The 11,488-nt window shown below is 35.1% G+C and overlaps 1 pseudogene; it reads left to right on the plus strand.

Moving 5' to 3' along the window:
- Positions 1 to 787: 787 nt before the first annotated feature.
- Positions 788 to 2,030, plus strand: LOC138312238 (uncharacterized; annotated as a pseudogene).
- The last annotated feature ends 9,458 nt before the right edge of the window (positions 2,031 to 11,488 follow it).

Genomic DNA, 11,488 nt, shown 5'->3' on the forward strand with positions numbered 1-11,488 from the left:
AATGCATGTGTCATGACAATTATAAATTTAGACCAAACTTTATATCAATATTCTGCAACATTTTATCTTTTAAAATCATATACATGAATACAGCAGCCATGGTAGAATTTCTGAATCCCATTGGTGGATGACCATCGGCTTGTTATCCACATGGACTTTCTGGTCTGTATCTGGTGGGTGAAGGTAATTTCCTCATGGGCTGCTGCATTCTCATTTCTTTATTATTATACTTTTTGAAAAACAAAATTACTATCTATAATCTCATTAATAATATATGATATATTGTCATGACTTATGAAACATATAACTTTCAAATGTTTTCAAATACTCTTTTGTGTCATTTGTAAATATATACATTTTGTTACCAGGAGAGAACTTATATAGGCACTGCCTGTTGTTCGATCCTATTTCAACTTGTTTGTTTGAAATAACATTTTTGTTGAAATGAAATAACTCATATGTACCAATTTTTCATTTATCTAAAGATCTAGATCTAAAGATGCCCTTTCTAATTAACTGTTTTCTCGGATTTTAATTTCGAAACTAATTTACACATAGACAAAAAAAGTCATGAAAGTATTTTTTAATGTGGGTTAAAATTGTGGATTAAAACCCGTGATAGGGTGAAATGAGATGACAAAAACAATGACAAATGTTTCGCTTTCGTTATTTCCAAAAGTTTTATTTTTCGGAAAAAAATATTATTTCAAATAAAGTTTTCTGTTAATGATAAAAAATAAAATGACTCACATATACGATCTACTTAAATGATTAAAAAAAGAAAAATATTAAAGAGAAATATTTAACAGAAGCTAACCTAATTTGGCATGTTTGTGCAGGTACTTTTCAAGGGGTAACTAGTAGTACTTTCGATATACAAAGTTTCAAGAAAATTTGGCTGTGGGCAGTTTCTGTGGGATTTTTAACATGAGCTTGAACACCACCTTTACAGTTCCATAATCCCTGACCAGATTCTGTACGTATGCCGTCGTAATAATATTTCTGTGATTTTGATTAAATAGAGATGTTTTTTCCCGAGGATATTGACGATTTAGGAAACGAGAAATGCTAAAATTATATCAAATTTACAGGTCCAGAATCCCTGACCGAATACTGTAGACGTTTGATGGCACTTGGAAAATGGCAGTTCCAATGTCCATATAAAGACATGGACACTTTAGAATGCTGTGGTCAGATTTGGGAATATTCTATAGTCAGCCGCCATGGTGTACTGACCGAGGACGAAATGATTTACTTCGAAAATAAAACGTCAGAAAACTATATGCGTAGAGCTGCCGGTATTCAAGAATGTCCTAAATGTCAAGTTTTCTGCATGAGGCGAAATTCCAAAGATAGGCGGATCGTATGTCTATCCTGCAAGAAAGACGGCAAAACGTACGAGTTCTGTTGGTACTGCCTCGGCGACTGGAATTCACCTGGAACCAGTAACTGTGGAAATGATGCATGCACTGGTGAGGATCCGCGACTGAAAATCCTGAAAGAAGCCAGACTAAAAGAGGTAGTTGGAGTTGAAGGATGCCCATCGATCCGAGCCTGTCCAAAATGCGGATTGCTGATTGAACATACAGAAGCCTGTAAACACATGGTTTGTGTATGTGGCCAGAAATTCTGCTTCATTTGTCTTAACCAAACCTAGAGCCGATGGCAACTATCGCTGTGGAGCCTACAATAATCCTTGCAAAATCGCTCCTATCCAAGAGAAGATTGGCAACATGGATGAGGATAACGAAGACACCTCAGTTGTTACTGGAGATGAAAATGCTGACGATAATACAGAGCGAACAAATTTGACCCTTAACATCGACTCTGACCTGGAATCGTCTGAAGATGAAACAGAAGTCTTTTTACAGACTGAAATAGACATCTGGTACGACAGATGGTATGCTGCTCCTATCCAAAAGAAGATTGCTAACACTACTGACGAAGGAACAGAGCGAACAAGTTTGACCCTTAACACCGACTCTGACCTAGGATTGTTTGCTGATGAAACCGGGATATTCTGGCGATAATCGAAATCGACAGGATTGAACGCAGAAGAAGATGCAGATAATGCGGTGCAGAATACTTCTAGCATATCAACCCAAAGGCATTCAGCGCGAAGTGATGAAAGTGAGTCGAATGTTCCTCAAAATGTCAATAGTATCTTTTTCCAAATGCATTCAACACTAAGGGAAGAATTGGAACGGGATACTTCCATTAGGATGATCGAAAGAGGGAATGTGGAAGAAGAAACAGATGAATTGGTACAGAACACTTCTGACATCACAATCCTAGGCCAGCCACATCGAAGTGATAGGGATGAATATGACGCCAATTCTGAATCGGGATCAACTCGGTCGGAGTGTACGATTTTGTAAACTTCACAAAGTTTGTTTATTTCCAAAAATCTGTGTTATAACCATCTGTTCTTGATAAATCAAATTGTGTGTTTTAGTTTTGACGAAAAGACACGTCGCCCTGTATAGTGGACATAAAACGTACTTGATACTATTATCCGTTGATTACCAGGAATTGAACCTGAACTATAATTTCAGCTTATTTTACCTGGAATATTGATGAATAACCCGTAATGTTTGTAGACACCTTTAATAGTGTTATGTATGGCGCTATGTATTTTAGTTATATTATAAGGAAACTATTTGTAAATTTCAGACTTGAGACCAATCTCAACTGGAAGGCACACATGTAAAATATCCCCAGTATGTTTGTTTATTTGGTATTTGTTTACTGGCAATACTTGAAATAGATCGTTTTACAATATACGAACAACTTATTTATAACTTCTGTATACTCCCTTGCTATATGTGGGGAATTATTTAGTGCTATGTGAGAACTGCATGGACAGCCGATATGATTTACAACGTTTATTTAATACAATGTACTGTGTGAATCTGTATGTATATATGTGTTTTGACGTGAATTCTTAATTTGGGGAGCCATCGACGACTAAGAAAACTAAGTATCCAAGGATACTCGCAGTCAGATAGGTAACAATTTAAACGTCTGTATTTTTTTACCACCATTAATTGAGTGTGATATATAACTGTAGGCTTATGTATAAATCGTATGTAAATATTTATTACAAATTGATTGATTCAGAAATTTGATTCTCATTACCCCATCGCGCGTTCAGGGTATACAGTGGCTGGATTTGATGTGTATTTTTACTTTTATTGTATCTTACCCATACTATTCGAGGAGGGACTCGATCAATACCTCTGTGGTTTTCATTTATCATACACTGTACTAGTTACCTTTGAGTTGTGGACAGATAATGTCTGTCATTCGGCCAATACACATTCGATGTGCATGGTACAATTCATATAATGGATTAAAACCTTCTTTTGTTAATTAGTATTACAAATAATTGTCACACTATATCTTACTCACGGTGTAGACCAATTTTGGCCGTTATTTTATGTTATAATTGATTTCAAAGATGTATGTTATTTAATTAATATTCAATGTCCTTTTCATAAGTTTGTCTTCTATAAAAAATATTTCAAAAATGTGTTGTGCCTTTTCTGGATGGTCATTGATGTTTGGTAACGTTCCTACAGACACAGCTCATTGTGGAGTAGGATTGTTTGAACAAAATGCATTATATATCAAAAATAAAATTTACATTGAGCAATATACGTGCTTATTATAAACTTAGACAAAAATATTATGGATTGGATGGGTTTTGGACTGGGACCAGAGGGGGATTTTTATTTTTAAACTTTAAAAATGCTGTTTTTGATTGGCCGATACATTTCGCAGAAGTATTCATCAAACAAGCAATATCCCAGAAATACTACGGCCTAATTATATGTGACGTCATCCAGAACCTCTTGGTAGAACGTTTGAATGTCGTGAGCCGACAATTATAGCAGTAACTGAGGCGACTTTATCGAATTCAGTGTGACGTTAGGATTATCTATGTGCACAAACAGATCATTACAATTGTAAGCTTCAATAGAACGAAAAGCTATAGACCCCAAAAAAGTCATGCCGCCACAGCTCGATCCAGCGAGTTAAAACTGTACCGATTCCTATCAATCGGAATCAAAAGGTTTAGGACATTTATCAACGTACTATAGATAGCAATTAACTACTCTTGGAAAAGAAAACAGTCCCAAACATGTTAAGAATCACTTAGCGCGGTCAGATGTATAGTATTTATGACCGTTTGAATTGGATAAATGATCATGTGGAATTTCAAGAAATATAGAACAGTTTACGACGCTGTATAATCCAGTTTAGGATAGAAGATGATATAAACCAATTGGAGGTCTGGCCATACGCGTTATATCACTTCCTCGGGTTTCGATAAACTCGCCAGTGGTCACCATAGCAAAATTGGTCGATAATCGAAATGGTTTGAGAGACGGTGGTGGTTTTGTGCAATGACATAAATCATTCATTCCAATTACGCGTCACTTCCTTGCGTTTCCATAGGGGCCGAACAATGATTGACGTTTGTGCTTGTTTTGAGCAACGCTATAAAAAAGGTTCAGATCAGTATAAAAAACGATGTATGCTTTAAACCTTCATTATTATATTCAACGCTTTAAGCGTGGTGATAATGACATTTTAAGATAATTTCTCAGACTTAGATGTATGTAACGTCGTCTGTCTCAGTCATTGACGTAATGTATGCAATGTTGATTTGTTTCGTAAGAAATGATTAGTGGTACGCAATTAGCCATTTACGCCAAAACGGTCTTTTCTTGCTTCACGAACAATAAACATTGGCCCATAGCGACACTTGAAACGATAATATTAATTTTGTACATTTTAAAGATCGGAAGACTCGATAAAAAGCATGTCTTCATTGGTTTAAAAAGTTTGATTTTGGAGAGAAAGTCCAAACATCAAGTAAGAGTGTGAAGAAACTTAACGGGAGACTGGCGATGATTACAATAAGATAATTTGCGACACATAACTTAGGAATATCGTCACTGTAACAAGAGATTATTGCATTCCAAACACAGAAACAAACAAAAAAAAAAAGATGTAAATACCGGCCGAGACAATCAAAGCACTAAATGGCTACAAGTACAGATTGAGGGTAGTTATTTTGATTAGATTCTTGTGTAGGACTTGAAGTAACATCACCAGCAAGACGAATTATAGATGCTTACTGCAAAAAAAAAATAATTAAAAGACTCAAATGTAGTTATGGCGTTATCAGTACATTTATTCCAGTATTGAGCCTATACTTCGCCCACATTCACCTAAGAGACTCAAAATATCGTAACAAGATATATAAGTATCGAATTTCCTGAAGCTGTGATACACGTGTATTGCAATGTCCATGGTCACCAGACGAGTCGAACCCTCTTTATACAATAGATCATAAACTGTATATCACAATCGAGCTCACGTGTAAAAAAGCCCGATGAAAAGGAATGGATGGTAACATATTTGGCTTAAACTTAAGAGGGTATATTATGCACACACGTAGCCTTGATTAAGATCGTATTATGCATAGTCCTAACAGGCCTAACAGTAGCCTATGATATTTAATCATGTTAAAGGGCAAAACAATCGCTGCATAGCACCTATAATGTATCCATTGTATAAAGTAGAGTGATAGACGAGTACAAATTTCAGGAGATGATGAGTTTAATCTAAGGATTGTAATCTCATAAAAAATCTTGCTTTTCATTATTCTAAATTACTCGATCGTGGATTTAGTTAGAAAGAGTAAATCTTTCGGTTTATAATAAATTTTTTTTTGTTTTTTCATTTTTCACCTTTTGGAATATGTTCTTGAATTATTAACTTTCATTTTTGGTATATATATAATAATGCCATCATTACCCAAATTTAGCATTAAGAAATAAGGTTTTCCCAATTCCAACTGAGCGCGCCAAAAAGGAGTAGCCATTACCAAACAGATTGAATTGGCTTGATCTTTCAGTGGCAACAAAATTGAGCTTTAGATACCATATAGTAAGTGTTATATTTTAATATCAACTATTAGCTGGAGAATATGTTTTTACAAATAGTGTTAACAAGAGTATATCATCATCATAACTTATTTTGCGATCATTGGTTCGAGAGTTCATAATTTGTTTCTCAGCAAGACGTATGTCCTTAATAGTTTGAATTTATATAACAATAAAACTTAATTGAAAGTCAACTTTGATAACGAACATAATTTATTTTAATCAAATTCCAGTCTAATCTAGTTCGTCCACTAATCTCCTCGATGATTTGAATTAAATATATAATGTATTGTTTTGCATTGTAGTATAATTTTTATCTCCCCTCTTCTCTTTCTGTCATCTTTTACATGAATAGGAAGTTAAACCAATCAGTATTTTTTTACCAATACTGCTTCTTTTATGTTGTGTTAGTGACCCTAGTTTTAACCACTTTTTTCACAAAATAGTTAGCGAGTAATTTTGGGAGAGCTAGAAAGCAGATTCAAATCTAACGCAAATAATTGTATATGAATGCTCTTGATCGCGATTTTATATATTCAAGAATATGTTGAAAATAACACGCACAAATTAAGTAGTTTAAAATATTACCTTTCCTAGAACTAGAATGCAATTGGGTTTTTTTTTTTATTCACCAACATGTCCTCTCTGGTTTGGCAGTTATGGGTTACTGTAGACAGCCTTTGTTGTCATTCGTATACATGTACATATTCTACAGTACTGATGTTTGTCAATAAAGTTCTATACCTGAAAAAGCAGCGTATTCTCGGTATTACACTATACATTTACGTCAGCTACAGTACAGGTACAGTAAATTTGATAAAGAAATTCAACGAGCCTGGAAATTCAAATTGCGTTATTGGTGGATAAATATAATGAATGGAAATAAAAATAAATTTCCCATTTCTTCTTATAGTATCTTTTTATTCTCAGATTTTTAAAATTGAATACACGACTAAATAAAATAACACAAACAAAACTTATAATGTAATATATAGCACTTTCTGTCAATTTTAAAACAATCAGACTGTAGTTGACTTTGCCTGTTTATTCAATAGAGCAGCGTACCTTTGAGATTTACCTAAAACACATTGGGGACCGCGGCGGCACCAGAGAGGTTACGAGAATGTACGGACAATATGATACACAACAAAGACACTCCAACCTAAAGGTATTAAGAGTATAGACAAATCGCACCCAGTATGGGGAAGTTAGCCAAAGGATACTTTTGACAACACGCTGGTCTCTGGGATTTTGTCCACTCTTGGGTGCCTACGCGGATTTACCTCCGCAAACAAAACCTTGGCATGGTCTTTTCCTTACAGAACATGGGCTAATAATAGGGATTTATAAATTAAAAAAATCCCACAACATACCTAATGATACTAACTTAATTCCGCTGGTCCATCGTAATTCATACGTGTTGGAAATGGCGAAAAAGTTACGCCACGGAGGTTAATTTAAGTAAAATCAATAAGAGCCTTGAACTTAATTTTTCGATGAATTAAGTCTGTCCCTGCAATACAACACATGTATACTAGGTATCCGTAGTAAAATCAGGATGTACTGCACAATCAAAAACCATTAAGGCTGATGATTTAATTTCAGGTAAACAACAACATCGGGTGTGAAAAGTAAGGGACCGACTATTAATATCAAGGTGTACATTAAATCAGTGCAGAAACAGCATTACAAAATTATATATTTTTGAAGAATACACAAAGTGAGATGATTAAATAAATTAGATTAAAATAATAATGCTTCACATATATATGAATAACTTCAACTATAACAGTCTGAACAAAGACAATCACGCGTATGGCAATCGCCAAAACATGTATAATAGTATTCAGTTAGGTCTAGGATTAGAAGTAATATTGAGCGACATAATTCCTACTCTGGTAAGAATAGATTTTTTATAGAATTATATGCATTACTAAAAGATCATCGATATTAAATAAGACTATAAAACAAATCCTTATATGAATTGTCTGACATGTTTATGATCAAATGCAAATAATGTTTCAAATGTCAAAAGCAGGAAAAAGAGATAGACCGCAGATCATAAAAGCTGCCCAACAGCTCGAGCCATGGAACCCCCAAAGTGCGAGATACTTAAATCAGACACGATCAAAGGCTTAGCAAAAGCAGATGAAAGAAGTAGTTTTGTGATCAAGGAGGCTACTCTGCTTCATTTGGTCTAAAGAAAGACTAGGGCGGGATAGTCGTGGACAATCTACAGCTGTATTGAGTCTCTTCTCTATGGCTATGATTTCATATTACACCATGTTAGACATATTCAAAAATATTACCTCTAATCAATGTGATAAATAAACTTTTACTGAAGACCATAACTAACGGCTGGTCCTTTTGGTAGGTATTTAAAGGGACATGAACCTTAAATAAGTTGTTCTGTATGCTTAGATATGGGTTTCAAATGTTTATTGAATATTTTATTACAATGATTGGTTATCTAAAACGACAGGAAAACGTGGGTAATACCTACCCCAAAAATGATAAAAATAGACCTCCATATTCTATTTTTCGAACCAAACCGAAAGAAGGTCGAAAGCGATTTTTATAATGAACAACAAACTTGACAACACGATAAGGAATATTAGTTTTCCACACATTTTAATATTGTTTTCTAATTTATGATCGTTGACATATGAAGTATAAGCCATATTTGTTAATATTCGTTTATAAAGCAATTTGTGTTTAGAATGATAAGTCAAAAGTCAAACGAGACTTTTCATTCGACGGGGCACAGCAAAGGGAGGTTCTTGACTTAATTGCACATATGTAGATCACGCTAGAATAAAGTAGGACGTTGCTCCCGTCTCTTGCATTTCAGCGATCCATTTATATTTATCTACTTTCCCAATCGCACACGTTACTTATTCTTGCCGTACTCCGTTTTCTATCGGAATCTATTTGTGTTCCCTTCAGCCACGTTTTAATCATCAACCTTTTTGTTTACATTCCTTTAATTTGTGTAGTGCTTTATGGGAGGTCACTTAAATTCAACGCTACTATTTTTATCACACTTTGGCCACAAAATTCGACCGGGCCGGTTCAAACTACAGAAAGATGGAATTTCCATTATAAGTATTTTATTTTACACATTTGCACAATAACTGATATATATTACTTAGTTAGGTATCTAAAGACGTCTTAAATATGTATTTTATTCAAATTTACATGGTTTATTTAGGTTCTTGTCCCTCTATGGAAAGTCGAATGTTGATGATTGGATACCGGATTGATGAACAGCTGATACTTGGTTTGTTTGTTTGGTGTAACGTTTTGTTAACAGACGTCAGGGCTAGTGGAATGAGCTGACCACATTGCGGAGATAAGTTTGGAAACATGATTATTTAATTTTCTTTTAGGACGCGTCAGTTGAGGACCTAATGAGTAAAATAACGGAGTGGAATGGAATAGACGCAGAAAGCCAACGTGTCCTATTTGCAGGTAAATACCATGTTTACCATTTATTTTTTTAATACTTCCATTTGGATGACGCTACCGATTTGAGATGTATATTTCAATGAATTCACAAAAGAAATAATAATTTTAGACCGAGGAAACTTCAAAATTGTATATTACAACCAAAGCATTACGGAAAACCATCAAATATGAAAAAGAAATCCTATAATTTACAGCCAGAGAGAACTACAGATGATTAAGAATGGGAAGAAGATGTACCTGTAAGACTATAACCTGAAGGACAAATCCCAGTTATTTGTAGTGTTTCGGTTTCCGGGAGGAAATTGCCCGGATACACATGAGAATCCCCACCTTAAACAGCTTGATGATGACGTAGAGCGCTCTAATGCCCCGGACATGATAACTTGTAATGATGACCCCGAACAATGCAAATATGCCTTGTGGACATGTCATTGGTACGTATGCCGTCGTAATAATATTTCTGTCATTTTGATTAAATAGAGATGTTTTTCCCGAGGATATTGACGATTTAGGAAACGAGAAACGCTAAAATTATATCAAATTTACAGGTCCAGAATCCCTGACCGAATACTGTAGAAGTTTGATGGCAGCTGGACATTGGCAGTTCCGATGTCCATATAAAGACATGGACACTTCAGAATACTGTGGTGAGATTTAGGATTATTCTATTGTCAGACGCCATGGTGTTACTGACCGAGGACGAAATGAAATACTTCGAAAATAAAACGTCAGAAAACTATTTGCACAGAGCTGCCTGCATTCCAGAATGTGTCACAAAGAATTTTGTGATAACTTTAAAAGTGCTTTGAACTTGTGTGTGAATAGTTGCTAAATCTTAACATCAACTATCAATTTATCATATGAATTTACATTCCTTAGGTTTGATTATTTTCTTGATTATATCTATTCTACATTTTTTTTATCCGTTGTGACATTTGAGATAAAAACTCAGGCGTGATAATTGTGTATATCCTCTGGCGACTTACTTCGATACCTCTTATGAAAGATTTTATTTTCCATTCTGTTACGTAACCGGGGTAATGTCACAGCCACCCTAATTGCCTAAAGGACTGTGACAACGGCTAATTAATCTCCCACTGAGCGATATCTGTCAATCATAATTCTATAATTGTATTGTCTGTACATTATTTAAGCGTGATATATTTTATTTGTAAATCAGTTCGGTCTCACACTTTTGTACGGAACACCAAAGGTATATTCTGGATACTCCGGAATTTCCATCCGTCAAGTCAAAGTTACCATTATTAAATTTCAAAGATAAACCTCAAGAAATCTTACATCATCGTTTCAAATTAACAAAACATGCGGAAGTTTCCGTGTGTAAAATGTTCTAAATGTCATGTTTTCTGCATGAGGCAAATTTCCGAAGATAGGCGGATCGTGTGTCTGTCCTGCAAGAAAGGCGGCAAAACGTATGAGTTCTGTTAATACTGCTTCGGCGACTGGAATTCACTTGGAACCAGTAACTGTGGAAATAATGCCTGCACTAGTGAAGATCCGAGACTGAAAATCCTGAAAAAAAAAACAAACTAAAAGCGGTAGTTGGACTTAAAGGATGTCCATCGATTCGAGCCTGTCCAAAGTATGGATTGCTGATTGAACATATAGAAGCCTGTAAACACATGGTTTGTGTATGCGGTCAGAAATTCTGCTTCATTTGTCTCATCAAACCTGGAACTGATGGTAAATATCGCTGTGGAGCCTACAATAGTCATTGCACAATCGCTCCTATCCAAGAGAAGAACGACAACATGGATGAGGATAACGGCGATGACGAACAGGGAGGCGGCTGAAGGTGTACTATAAAGTAGCTGAACGTTCCTTTCTTTTCTAGATGTGGTATTTGATTATTCATATTCAACACTTTGCTTCTTAAGAAAGACGCAAAATTTGTTCCAATCATTGGATAAACTTATATTTCCTGTCCGTTTTACACGTTGAGAAATGAATATAATGTCATCATGTCTCCGGCCTGCTCAGGGTAATAACCCTGTACATGATACATGTTTCGAAACATTGGTATGGAAATTTTGTTTTGCCTT

This window comes from Argopecten irradians, unplaced genomic scaffold (assembly GCF_041381155.1).
Source record: "Argopecten irradians isolate NY unplaced genomic scaffold, Ai_NY scaffold_0258, whole genome shotgun sequence".
NCBI classification, from domain to species: Eukaryota; Metazoa; Mollusca; class Bivalvia; order Pectinida; family Pectinidae; genus Argopecten; species Argopecten irradians.